The sequence below is a fragment of the Ceratotherium simum genome, chromosome 19 (genome assembly GCF_057802395.1).
Source record: "Ceratotherium simum simum isolate JZ-2026a chromosome 19, ASM5780239v1, whole genome shotgun sequence".
Taxonomy (NCBI): Eukaryota; Metazoa; Chordata; class Mammalia; order Perissodactyla; family Rhinocerotidae; genus Ceratotherium; species Ceratotherium simum.
In genome coordinates, this window is record NC_141918.1 from 29,604,096 (window position 1) to 29,618,590 (window position 14,495).

General features: G+C 45.7%; 1 long non-coding RNA gene across 2 annotated transcripts in view; it reads right to left on the reverse strand.

Moving 5' to 3' along the window:
* Positions 1–1,820: 1,820 nt before the first annotated feature.
* The window catches only part of LOC147914516 (uncharacterized), an 80,064-nt gene continuing 67,389 nt past the window's right edge, over positions 1,821–14,495 (reverse strand). Inside the window, exons 2-6 of one of the 2 annotated variants that reach the window (XR_015555244.1) lie at positions 9,537–9,733; positions 6,986–7,951; positions 6,654–6,796; positions 2,865–2,967; positions 1,821–2,706 (exon numbers count right to left, since the gene is read on the reverse strand). This is a non-coding gene — a long non-coding RNA (uncharacterized LOC147914516). The remainder of the gene's footprint in view (positions 2,707–2,864; positions 2,968–6,653; positions 6,797–6,985; positions 7,952–9,536; positions 9,734–14,495) is intronic. The other variant, XR_015555245.1, reaches the window with a different exon arrangement.

Sequence of the window (14,495 nt, forward strand, 5' to 3'; positions counted from 1 at the left end):
GAGAGGGATATAAACCATACACAGAAACACAAAGCAGGCATCCAAGAAGTTTTGAGGACAACACAATCCCTTCCACCCAACCCAAGGTAATCAGAGGAGTCCTCCTGGATGAGGTGCCCTTTGTAAGACTGGTAAAAATTTAGCATAACCCCAGCTGTATTTCAAGGTCCAGGAGATGAGTTGGGAAGGTAGGAAGGGAAAAATTCTTGAGATATTGGAGAAAGCCAGAGAATTGGAGCATGAGGCCTTGTGTTGACAAAAGTAAATTAATTGATTAAAATAGCACAGAGAAAAAGTTAGGAAATACAGGCAAGTTTCAATTTTCTGTTCCAAAAAGAACTGGGGAAACTACACCCAGCAAAATTAAGTCTCCCATTCATTAATCACTTAAAACTTGTCTTTCACAAACTCATTGCTGGAGTAACAAACACCTGAAGAGTGAAAAAGAGGAAAAACCAGAAGAACATAAAATGTTAGTTGGTTTCCCCCATATTAAGAGCGCATCATTTTCACAAGGATGAGAGAGAAGCCCAACTATGAGGCTTTCGCAGTTCAGGGAAACACAAGGCATCTCCTGGACTCTGTGAGCGCTCTTGACAGGCTGAGCTGGTGAACACTGCCTAAGAATGCATTTTTGAACCTGGTAAATAATATAAAAACTTCTCTAGTAAAACATCCAGGGAAAAAAATTACTGATGATATTTCTGTTATAAATAAATATAGCACCACATCTTCTGACAGCTTATTGCAGTGGAGATTTCTCTAGAAACACAACTTGAAAGGACACCAGCAAAATCACTGTTCCCTCTAAAAAATCATTTTGACTACATTTCTACAAGTGTGGTCCTCATAGGATTCTCCTGACAGGAGGATAGAAAAATCTGAGAAATTTTGAAGCTTGCCTAACAGATATTATTCTAGTGAACACATTTGGAATAAGTTCCCCACAGTCTCCCTATTTAAATAATAGGGACTTCCAACTAGGAAGTTTCTCATTCATGGTAATGAAACATTTCCTCTCAGATTCATCAGATTAATTAAAGTAGAGATGAATCATGTCTAGACTCAGTGTAGACCCATCCAAAAGACTGTAATCCACCTCAGGAGAGCCAAGTCATGATGCTGTGTGATGATAATATTGTGTCTCTGAAATGGAGCAAAGTAGTAGAAAGCCCTAGAAATGGAGGATACGCAGGAATATTTTTAGTGTATAACCTGTATAAAGCCAGGATCCACAAGGTTCAGTCTCATAGTGGTGTGGTGTTCAAAGACATGCAGTCCAGAACAAAAAGGAATTTCAAAGACTCAGATTCCATATTTGGAAACCATGAAGAGAAGGCAAATATATGGTGCACAACAACATTTAGGAGTTCTGGTTTCTTCTCCACCCATTTCACACCCATCTGGGCATTTGTTCTCAAGCCTCTCTCTCCACAGTTCCCCCAGGCCTCTCTCTAAGCCCAGCCCCACACTCGTGTTTTTCCTCTCTTCTTTCTATCTCTTGATTATGTACATTGATACCACCCCTTTCCTGGTGATTAAAAAGGAAATGAAACCACTTCCTTTTTAGGAGAGGAAAGGAGGGAGGAAATTGGGCAGACCATTACGGCACTATTTTTGGTTATCTGGAAAAGGGAGGAAGGCTGCAGACATTCCCACATAACAATCCTTATTCCATGGAGCACCCTCCCTGCCAGATAGAGATCAGAGAACTTAATTTATACCGACACCCGGGGTAGGGAACCCACTTCAGAGATAGAAATGAATCCAGAGCCACATATTCATTAAAAACATATCTTTCTACCATCTTTTGTTGGTTGATGTATTATTTCTTTATTGTAAGAGAGTAAATATTAGATATTAAATAGCACATGCTTTGAAAATTAAGATGAGGCAACATAAAACTTGATTTCATAAATGCAACATATAATAATAACAAAATAACAAATTATAAATGCTGGTATGTATCCAATTATATTTCTTAACTTTAACGTGTGAATAATAGAGACTCAATGTTAGATCATTTGCAAGGCGGTCAAATAAAACAATGTTCTTCCTTATGTGAAGGCTACACCCTAATTCCAGCACAGGAAAACATCATACGTTCCTCTGTCATAAACCCAGGTATTACGCCAGCACTTGGGGCCACACCAATGTTCCAATATTTGTGAAGCCAGTTTTATTATTTTTCAAAGCAAAATTTTAAGTAAAATCTTGTTCCTGTACCTGCAGTCTGAGGCCTCAGGTGGGTGCTGAGAGGGGGCAGGACCCCTTGAGGATTGAAGGCTGTTGGGCTCATCTGCTCAGCTTTGCAGAAGCTTCAAAACTGGTAGAGGAGAGGGGCCTGGTAAGTAACGGGGGCTGGAGCCCCTGCAAATTGCTTGAAGCCGAGAAGGTGTGGAGAGCGAGTGGGAGCCTCACAGCCTGAAGGGGCATTTCTCGTGTGCATTCAGGCAGCTTTCTCCATCTGTGTTTCGGAAATGCCTCCTTTACGTAGAGCTCATACGTCCCTCTGTGAACTGGTTAAGCCAGGGCAAGATGCGCAGCCTCTGGGAGCAAACAACACGCTCTCCACCACCTACCCCTCCAAACAATTCAGCCCAGTGGTGTGCTTCTAGGGCCCTCGGCTGTGCCCTGCAAATAACCCAACAAAACCCTCCAGCCCACAGTCATTAACTACATCCTCCAGGTGACAAGGACTTCATCCTGGTGGAAAAGGGATGAGAAGGAGAAAAGTTAATAGCATGTAAATATATATACGTAAATATATACATATATGTACATGTAGTCTTAGTCTGCATGAGTTGCTATAACAAATTTCCATAGACTAGGTGGCTTAAACAATAGAAACATTTATTTCTCACAATTCTGGAGGCTGGAAGTTCAAGATCAAGATGCCAGCATGACTGGGTTCTGATGAGAACTCTTCTCCTGGTTTACAGATGGCTGCCTTGTCCCAGTGTCCTCCTATGGCAGAGAGAGAGAAAGAAGCGAGCTCTCTGATGTCTCTTAGAAAAGCACTAATTCCATTCATGAGGGCTCCATCCTCATGACCTAAAAACCTCCCAGAGGCCCACCTGCCAATACCATCACCTTGGGGGTTAGGATTTCAATGTATGAATTTGGGGGAGACACAAACATTCAGTCCACAATACACACACACACACGCACACACTCATGCATCTGTGCACATATTTATAGGCACAGGACTCCAGAATCACACGGTGTGAATTCTCTTAATGATCTGCAACATTCTCTGGTCACCTGCTTGTGTAAGCTGAGTTCCATATTAAGGTCAAGAGTTTTGTTTTTGTTTTTAGTTATAGGATATCGTGCTTTGCTAAAATGGCATCCTGGAATGAAGACAGCCTCAGTGATACTACTAATTACGTGAACTTGGGGAAGCCACTGATCTGCTCAGAGCTTCAGTTTCCTCATCTGAAAATTGGGGATGATAAAACCCACATAGGATTTTCATGGATGTTAAATGAATGAGTTAATATATGCAAAGCAACTCACCAGAAGTGGTAACAAATGAGACTAGAATTTAGAAAAAGGATTTGCTTGGCTCTAACAGATGTTCTCCAAAGGTGAAAAATGAGGTTGGTGAGAAATGTGGCAGCTAGTTAATGCAAGGCTTTGAGGGCCACTTGCCTGCAAGGTTTGATTTTGAGATCTCAGGCTCTTAGGAGCTTCTGTAAGGTTCATAATGGGGGGCCTAGTGGTTAAGTACCACGTGTCCCACTTTGTCGACCTGGGTTCGTGGATTCAGATCCCAGGCACAGGCCTACACCACTCATCAGCCATGCTGTGGCGGCAACACACATGTAAAAAACAATAAATAAATAAATAAATAGAGGGGCTGGCCCAGTGGCGCAAGCGGTTAAGTGCGTGCACTCCTCTGTGGTGGTCCGGGGTTCACCAGTTCAGATCCCGGGCGGGTACCGACGCACTGCTTGGAAAGCCATGCTGTGGTGGGTCCCATATAAAGTGGAGGAAGATGGGCATGGATGTTAGCCCAGGGCCAGTCTTCCTCAGTAAAAAGAGGAGGGTTGGCAGATGTTAGCTCAGGGCCTATCTTCCTCACAAAAAAAAAAAAAAAATAGAGGAAGATTGGCATAGATGTTAGCTCAGGGCTAAACTTCCTCAGCAAAAAAAAGCTTCCCAATGCCACATCTTGTAGTGCAATCTGTAAGGATGCTTGTAAATCCTCAAAGTTTATTAAAAATTCCCTGGCGGATCTCTTCTCCTGGGTTCTTCCCCACCCCACACCAATGAGCCACTGCACACCCATGGGAAACAAAGAGACAATTCTAAAGCACAAAGGAGCTGCCTGCCCAATTCTTCCAGTAGTTTCCTCAGGGCAGGAAATGTGCTTCCAGACATGCTCAGCTGGAACTGATCGGGAACCAGACTGTGCTCACTGAACGAGTTGAGAATGATTTGTCTCCAGCTTTGGTAAATTATGATATCATCTTTTGGCGTGTTAAATATTCCAACGTTTACCTTAAAAAGACTCTTGCCATTCATTTCTTTTCTAGGTTGAATAAAATAGGCCTATTTCCAGCTTGCATTAATTTAAACTCTTGAGTAAAGAAGCCTTATATAATCCATTTGAGAAAAACAACTCGTGGCATGATGGAAAGAAAGCACTAGACTGGAAAACTGCACAACTGGGTTTGAGGTCACTCATTAGTGATAACCAGAAACAGTTCATGAACATGTCCCAGCCTCCATTTCCTTGTCCGTAGAACAGACTGAGACCTCTTGAAGGTTCCTTCCAACTCTGAGAACTACAGGACTCAGGACAAACAAACCAAATGGCTGATTCTCTTAAGGGCTTGCCGGTCACCTGTGGTTTCTGTTCCCTCAAAGGAGTGGGTATTAGCTGCCTTTTAGACACAGGTATGCAGTGCTTTGATTATTTTGGTGTCTGTTTTCACAGGCATTGAAGCTGAACCCACAGCCAACCAGTGAAACCTGACTGGCCTTCTCCTCTTGTTTGAAAGCAAGCAGGCTTGGCTGACACCTGACACCATAGAGGTGCCGGCCCCTCACCAGACACCGCTGTGATTAAAGCCCATCTTGTTGCTTACTGGGTGTGGCCTTGGTTAACCACAAACCCCTCCAAAGGCCTCACCGGCAGGCCAGCTGAAAGCCGTCGCTTCTTACCCAGGCCCTCAGGGATACGATTAGAAGAGTTACTTAAAATGTTAAGATGTAACATTCCTGAAGTCCTGGCTGTGACCCAGGGGAACTCTAGGCAAGGTGGCTGGTCCCAGCCACTTCACTCCTAGATGAAACCCAAGTCCCCTGGTATCCTTGGGGTGACATGGCGTGGAGAATGGTGAGTGAAACCAAAGCTTTTTTGGCAGTTAAGTGAGGTATTCTGAGCAGGTGGCAAAGGAAGAAAGCATTGGCTTTCTTTAAAAGGGCAATTAAAGTTCAGGGAGGAAAGGAAGTGCTGTTATTCTTAATTTTTCACACTCTCCGTGACCCCAACCTCCATTCCACAAATAGCCCAGGGTACCCTTTGCTGCCAGCAGAAGTATATGGATACCTCTGGAAAGCTATGAATGATTTACAAGCTGGGTCAATAATTAAGTTGCTGGGGAATGTGTAACCAGCCCTAACTCTTTAAATCACAGGAGACATGTTCCCAGGGCTGCCAAGAGAATAATGGCTGAAAACAAAACAAAATCCGCACAGATTTGAAATGCTTTGAGGTAGTAAAATGTGTCAATCCATTATTTGGGAAAGGCTGAGGAGTTGATGGTGTTTCCTATTTTGGTCTGTGATAATGTCCAGGACAAAGGAAACACCACTTATTGGTTAAAGTACCCAAATCCACAGCTTCTGTTCTAGCTCTTCTCTGGGGGCCATTTCCCTGGACCTGGCTGGAGCTCCCTCAAGGACCTCCTCAATGGAGTTTTCAACCAAGGCGGATCCAGATCACTCCTAAGCGGAGAATCACAAGAACGCTCATTTGGGGGAAAGGAGTTTGTTTTAGAGCAGCCTCTCTATGCCTGATCCATGGGAGGCGCAGTCCTAAACATCTACTCTATTTAAGGGGTCAAGGCTAACACCCCTGAAAGAGCCAGCAACATACGCCTGTGCATAGGTGTAGGCTAGAGAAGTCCAGAAAGAAAGTCAGCCAGGCTTGAGGAGGCCTCTCGGGTGAGGCAGGGCTAGACCTGGGCCTCAGATGATGGCTGGATGAGGGACAGGACACTTCAGGAACAGATAGTAGCTTCTTTCACACAATTATTCCAGCAACAAAGCTATGCTGAGTCCTGCCTTCCAAAAGCTAGACACGGGGCTAGGTGCTGGAGACACAACAGTGAGAGAGAAGGATAGTGTGTGTTATGGGCTGAGTTCTGTCCTCCTTCAATTCATATGTTGAAGCCCTAAACCCTAGTAACTGAGAATGTGGCTGTATTTGGAGGTAGGGCCTTTGAAGAGGTGATTACATTAAAATGAGGCTGTTAGGGTGGGTATTGAGCCGATCTGACTGGTGTTGTTATAAGAAGAGGAAATTTGGACCCACAAGAAGATACCAGCGATACACGGGCACAGAGAGATGACCAGGCGAGGACACAGCAAGAAGATGGCCATCAACGAGCCAAGGAGAGAGGCCTCAGAAGAAGCCACACCTGCTGACGCCTTGATCTTGGACTTCCAGCCTCCAGAACTGTGAGAAAATGAATGTTAGTTGTTGAAGCCTTCCAGTCTGCAGTATTTTGTCATGGCAGCCCCAGCAGACTCACAGAGTACCCCACCCGCATAGGGCTTGAGTCTGTTGAGGAAAACAGACAACAAACAAAAATTGCACAATCAATACATTAATGACAACTGTGCCAGGTAGTAGGAAGGAGAAGGACAAGGTGCTTTGAAAGCACCCGAAGAATAAAATTGGACAGAGGGAGCACCCCTGAGTCCCAAAGACCAGTCTCAGAGGGGCAGGGAGCGTAGAGAGGAGACTGACCTGAGCTGCCACCGTGGAGTGGTGGGAAGTGAGGCTGACGAACCTGGAACTCCAGACTGCAGAGCTCCTGAAATGGGCACAAGTGTTCACGCTCCATCTCCAAGGCAATGTGGAGCTATTTCAGGTTTCCAAGTGGAGGAACAGCACAAGGTGAGCAGCACTTTAGGGAGATTTTTCTGGTAAGCACGTGCTGAGGGGTTGCAAGTCTCAAAGCATGGGGAGTGGGGTACAGAAAGGAGGGCAGAACCAAGATGGCAGCCGCCAGTGCGAATGGAGGGAGCGGCTGCACACGGAAAGCATTTTGAAGAAGTGACATGTCTTGGTGATTGACAGGAAACTTTTTTTTTTTTTTTTGGTGAGGAAGATCAGCCCTGAGCTAACATCCAATGCTAATCCTTCTCTTTTTTGCTGAGGAAGATTGGCCCTGGGCTAACCTCTGTTCCCATGTTCCTCTGCTTTATATGGGACGCCACCACAGCACGGCTTGACAAGCGGTGCCTCAGTGCGCGCCCAGGATCCGAACCTGTGAACCCCAAGCCGCCGCAGCAGAGCACGCGCACTTAACCACTACGCCACCGGGCAGCCCCAACAGGAAACTTTTTTAATTCTCTTGTTCCTGCAGCAGCCCATGGGTGACACTGCTGACCTACAGGAAGGCCTTTCGTTGACCAGTCTCCAGGGTCAAGTGGTTGTCATGGCACCCAGCTTTGTGCCAGGGGCATGAAGACCACGTGGAGAGTTCATCTCACACCTTCCTTCTCCATCCCCATGTTGTGCACTACTGAGACCCACAAAGCATCTCGAATCTACACAATGGGTATCATCAGAACTGTGGCAGGAAAGCATTGGTTTACGGCTTTGAGACACAACAACGAGGTAATATCTGGATGATGTCCATAGGGTCATGTTGCCAATGTCTCTCTGAGGGTCTTCCAACTTCTTGCTGCATTTTCAGCTGTTCACAGCCTGGGTGAGAGGGGAGAGGATGCAGATAAAAGAAATGATCGGAGTATCTGAACTTCCCATCCTTCCCCTAGAAGGGACATTCGTGGCTGGCTGACAGAAGCAGGCCAGCAGTTGCTTAGATCTGCCAGGAAGGATATGAAAAACACTTGGGCTAAAATTCTGGAGCACCTGCTGGCAGCCAAAGCCCATTGACTCACAGAAACAAACAGACAGAGAAAGCTGTAAGTAAGTGGATCCTGGACTGTCAAGTGCTGGATAAAGCTTGTCACCGGTGTTAAGGAGAGGGGACTCCCAGCCCCTGGTCAAGAAACCACGGTTCCACGAGCCAGACTTCACAACCGCAGACAGCTGCCAATGCCAGAGCTCAGTGTAGGGCACAGACGGGAGAATGTCAGCCCTCATTTGCCATCCATCAGCAGTGATGGTTAACTTGGAGACCAAATTAGAGGCACTGCTCTCTGAGAGACCCACATTTGAAGCACTAGGTGAAAGCTAGTATAAGCACACGTGGAAATAAACACATGGTGAGAGTCCAGCAAAAAATCTTGGTATAGCAGCTGACTCTAAATGCGTTCTTGAGACACTGGGGGGAGTATTTTTTTGTGTGTGAGGAAGATCGGCCCTGAGCTAACATCTGCCAATCCTCCTCTTTTTGCTGAGGAAGACTGGCCCTGGGCTAACATCCATGCCCATCTTCCTCTACTTTATATGGGACACCGCCACAGCATGGCTTGACAAGTGGTGTGTCGGTGCGTGCCCGGGGTTCTGAACCGGCGAACCCAGGGCCGCTGCAGCGGAGCGCGCACACTTAACCACTTGCGCCACTGGGCTGGCCCCTGGGTGGAGTATTTTTAAAGAGCAGACCATTTTAGTAAAGTCTTTTGTGCGTGGGTTGCATAGCTTAGTATTTTATTTATTTTTTTTTTATTTTATTTTTTGTGTGTGTGAGGAATATCAGCCCTGAGCTAACAGCCATGCTAATCCTCCTCTTTTTGCTCAGGAAGACCGGCTCTGAGCTAACATCTATTGCCAGTCCTCCTCCTTTTTTTTTCCCCCAAAGCCCCAGTAGATAGTTGTATGTCATAGTTGCACGTCCTTCTAGTTGCTGTATGTGGGACGCGGCCTCAGCATGGCCGGAGAAGCAGTGCGTCAATGCGCACCCGGGATCCAAACCCGGGCCGCCAGTAGCGGAGCGCACGCACTTAACCGCTAAGCCACGGGGCCGGCCCGTATTTTTTTTAAATCTCTTTTAGAACTAAATGGATTCAAGATGCCCATTTTGCCCTCGCTGGAAAAGCTGGTCAGGGTTATTTGTAATCAGTGTGGTCTGAGGACCAGCTGCGTTGGCACCACGCGGGAGCCTGATGCAAACGGAGAATCTCAGACCCCAACCCAGACCTACTGAATCAGAATCTGCTCTTGAACAAGATCCCTGGAAGCTGCGCAGGCACATTCAAGTTTAAAAAGCAACGTTTTAGAGAAAGTCAGGCAAAAAAATAGAGCTGAGAAGGGTCAGATAGTTAAGTGCTGGCTTGCTTTAACAAGGCGTAACATTATAGCCAGCTCAGTGCCCACTTCCACTCACCAGGCAGGAGAACTAGCAACAGCCCTGGGGCCACATGAGGTGGTGTAGACAGTAATGGAGAGGCAGAGGAAGAGGGCCTGGCTTCAGCTTCGTGACTAAAAGGACAACAGGTGCTTTCCCTCCAGGTGCTGTTATATATTCTCCGCCTTTATCATAGAGGGCCACGCCCATATGAAGACAGATCGTGCAAAGGCAGCCTAAGCAACATAAAAGAAAAAACAAGATTTATTTTTCCAATTAACAAAGAGTAATGGGCCTCTTCTAAAAATTGTGCTTGGTAGTGTATGGCACATGAGTAATTTTCCTTTTGCTTACTTTTCCTAAGAGGCTGCACCAGGACTATCCTAGATAATCACTTTGCTTTCAGCCTGGTTAAGCAGCAACTGTTCACGATACCTAGGACTCCCACCTGTGAGATCGGTGAGATGTACCGAACCAAGAAAGGGATTTTGTTCATTCAAAGCCGTGCTTGAATCCTGCCTTTTCTAGTTACCATGTGACCCTGGGCACGTCCCTTATTTCGTGAAATGGAGATAGTAAACTATAAAATGCTGTGTTAATTATAATTCATTACTCATGATTGAGTGGACGCACAGCAGCAGAGCTTAGCCTGGCCTGACTAATAACGGCATCACTGTAACCTCTGTGTTAGCGTTGGAGGAGACTAAAGCTTTGAGAGGTACAGCCCCATATCCTTCAGCTAGAAAGTGGCAGAGCCCGGACTGGTAGATGGCAGATCTGGTCTCTCTCAAGAGCTCAGAAGACGGCTAAACCTGATACCATCACCTCCATGCACCAAAGGCATCTTTCCCTCCCAGTTCCTTCCGCTCTGCCCTGTCATTGACGCTCCCACACTTTAAGATGCAATTACGAGTGAACCAGATTTACAAAGGGTACTAGCTGACAATTTATGTTGGGAGAGTAATCAATGTTCACATCATTTATCTTACTACCATTCTGACTGCACAAGTCGTTATTGGTATTTTAAGTTGTGACCTGTTCAATCTTTCTCTCCTTTGCTTCTGAATCATTTGATTTTTCACCCCGGAAAAATCTAACTCTTCATGTCAACAAGAGAAATCTCAAAACGAGATGGTAAAACAAACATCCCATTGACTCTCAGACTATAAAATAACTAACCTTCTCCCTCTCTCTTCCCACCCCCATTCTTCTGCCTCTCTGCTCTTTTTTCTCAGTGCAAATGAAACCGAGTTTCGGGCTCCCTCCCAGCCTGGAGAGTAAGTATACCCTTAGCTTGAGTAAAACAGAGAAGGTTGAAACTGAAAGATTGAATAGATTTGAATTAAAACAATTTTCTCTTAAGCAAAAGCATACAAGAGAGTTCAGCGAAGGTTAGGCATGCCGAGAATGCTGTATTTCCTGGTATCTTCTGATTAGCTTTTAAGATAATTAGTGGTGATGGGAGTATTGCTTGAGAAATGACCACATTCCCGGAGAGAAGCAGGAAGGAGAGAGTTGAGAATCCTGAGCAGTAACCCCACTGGCTCACTAGCTCTTTTGCATCTGTAAATTCTCCCTCTGGCTTCAGTGACATCTGGGTGACCCTAGGGGCAAGACTCTGACGTGTGGGTGAGGTGGCTCTCAAGCTCCTGAGGCTTTGTACGCATCACCCTTAACTATGCATCACGCCCCTTTCCTGGGAGAGAAATTTGCTATCCTCATCTCAGGAAGGGGGAAATTGCTGCACACACACACACACAGTTCTCACAACAATCCAGTCTGGCACCTACTAGCATTATTCCCATTTTGCAGATGAGGAAACTGAGGTCTAGGCAGATTTAGTAACTTTCCCAGTACCATTCAATAAATGTTGGAGCTGGAATTAAACCCAAATCTGTCTGACTCCAGAGCCTGAGATACCACAAGAGGTAACATTTCTGCCTTATCTCACTTTTTATGTCGACATATCCACAATTGCAAGAGAGCAGAAAGAAGCAAAAATCGTCACAAGAAAAATGTCATGTGCGTTCCCAATAACCACTAGGCTTCTTTTTTACCATCTGCCTGGCCGAGCAGCCACACAGTTTCCACCAGGATGCAACCAACTCGGGTTCTTTCTATCTTTTCTCAGACTGTGAACTACTTCTGAATGATGATCATAATTTTTAGTTTTTATATCCCTCTCAACTTTGCCACATCATAAAAGAGAAAAATTGGCAATTGCTGAGTATTTAGTATGGGCTATGTCAGCACACAGAGTGCCACTCAACCCCTCCCGTACCTCATCAGACATCATTAACCACTCTTCCCTGGTGAGGCTGAAAAGGACCTCAGGATCCTTCTCAACACAGTGCTTCAGACAACTACTAGCAACCAATCAGAGCTGGCACACTGGGTGAAACCCGTTTGCTCTTCCTTATCTAAACACCTGTCTGGGTACTTTCCCACGGTCCTTCTTATAAGAGCATTCGGTTATGAGGTTGCACAGAGAAAGCGAAAGTCATCATAACACAAAAATATTCTCTAAAGCAACTGACGACTTTTCTGTTTCACTCCTCCTCAGCCATCCCTCCCCTTCTGACAACAGCCTGTTCCCCCAAGGTCAGAATGTTCTGTCGGCTGTTTTGCATAGTGTACGTGCAAAAATGCTGGGAACTATAAATTTTTTGTGGAGTGAGTGAAAGTGTTATTGACAAACTACTCAAATCAGACACATGATGCCATTAACAAATGAGAATCTGGGAAAGCTACACCTGCTAACAATGGAAGGAGAGAAAATCCGAGGGTGGTGACAATGTGGGCGCTTCAAAAGAGATCTATTTAAATTTCAAAGGATTGAGCTGAATCTCTTGGGAAAGCTGATAAAACCCTAGAATAATTTTGCAAAAAATGACCTTCCTTATGCACGCACTGTGAAAATCAAACATCAAGCGAGGATTGTGCCACGCCCCTGTCAGAAAACAGTTATGCCAAGACAAACAATCAACACTCCAATAGTCAACACTGAATTCTTGATGAAGCTTTTTTTTTGCTGGTAATTCTACACAAAGTGAATCAGACCCAGTCTCACCACTCATATTAAATTTGGAATTGAATATGGAGTTTGGAATTAACTGGGGGAATGTTGTCGTTGTTTTGTTTAAGAAGAAACAACTCTCAGTCCAAACCTCTTTACAGATGAACTGACTAAAGGACACAGAGAGAGTTAGTGATTTGCTGAGGTCACACAGCAACCTAGAGCCAAGATATAGTCCCAGAGGCCCTGAGGATTTTCTTAGTCATAACCCCAACCTGAACCTAAATTCCTTAGTCCCCAGAGTGATAATGGGAGTGATGAGACTGGGTCTGATTCATTTCATATAGAATTACCTGCCAATAAAACTTCATCAAGAATTCAGAGAAAGGCACATGTCCCATTTCCTGCCCCATCACATTTTTTTACCTATCATATCTCCTAAGAGATAATGTGTTTCTTGATGGTTCCTTCCAAAATTGGGTAGGCAAGAAAGCGAAACTTAAAGGGAACCTTCTAGGTGAGGGCTCCTGGGCAGTATTGCTGAATGGTTAAGACCGTGTGCCTTGAGTCAGACAGAATAGAGTGTGGCTCCACAACTTACTAGCTGTGTGACCCTGGGCAGGTGAACTAACCTCTCTGTGCCTCATCTGTAAAGTGGAAATAATAAAGGCCACCTCACAGTGTTTGTGAGGTTTAAGTCAGCGAATCCGTGCAAAGTACCCAGAGTAAGATTCTGTCAAAGATAGACTTCTTCCTATCCCACCTCTCTAGCATCTCATTCCTTCAAGTCTTGGTCCAGACTTAAAGATGACTCCTCCTCTTTAATACTGTAATGCTGCCAACTTGAGGCAGAAACTGCGATGCTGAAGACAGGTAAGAGGCAAGCAGCAGAAGGAGCCCGGCTGGGATCCCACTGACCCCACCACCTATGAGCCCTTGTGACAGGCAGAGGCTTGAGTCCTTCTGTTCACTGAGCAAGATACTTTTCCTAGGTTCTACTACCGTCCAGGCTGCCAGATGGAACCTCTCAATAGTCTCAGACTCCAAATCGCATTTCCAAATAGCCTCTGCTCTAGAGCCAACTCCCACACACACCGGCAGTGTCGCCGGAGGAGGAGGCCGGGGCTGGGCCGCCAGGCCAGGTGGTCACATGCCTGCCGCCAGGGCCAGGAAATAAGGCGCCCGGGTGAAGCGCATTCCGAGGCTGTTGTTCACAGTCACGCACAAACACTGCCGGGGGGGGGGGGGGGGGGTGAGGCGGGGGCCTAGACTGCCCATTGTTCTTTGTCATCAGCCCGAGGGGGAGGGGAGACACCAGGCTATAGCATATCACTGGGACACCGGCCTGGTCCTGGTGCAAGAGCCCTGGTCTGCATGCTTGATTTTCTCACCATCAATCAAGTGTCTCTTTCATTCTCTGTAACAGCGGTTCTCAAAGTGTGGTCCAGGGATTCCTGGAGTTGGGAGTCATGAAGTCAATACTATTTTCATAAGAATATTAAGATGTTATTTATTCTTTCATTCTTTATCTCTCACTTGTGCACAGTAGAGTTTTCCAGAGGCTCCACAGTGCTCTGACGTCATCAGTGCTCTGAGGGGTGATGGAATGTGTTTGTGTTTTCATGTGTTTTCAAAACTTCTCAGCTTCAGTTTTTAATATGGTAAATATCGATAAAGGGAACCCATACAAACAACAGCTCTTTGGGATCAGCAATAATTTTTAAGAGCATAGCATACATGTCCCAGGTACAAACAAGTAAACAATGAAGAGTGGGTCTCCCCTTTCTATCCTGTTCCCCAGACACCATGGTCCTCTCCCCAGGAACAGGCATCTCATCACCTTCCTGTGATTTCTTCCCCAGGTGGCCAAAGCACATACAAATATATATGTGTCCCTGTGCTTACCACACTAACAGCAGGCACTGTGCACCTGCTCTCATCTGCGTCCCAATACCACATCTCGGCAACGGCTTTCCATCACT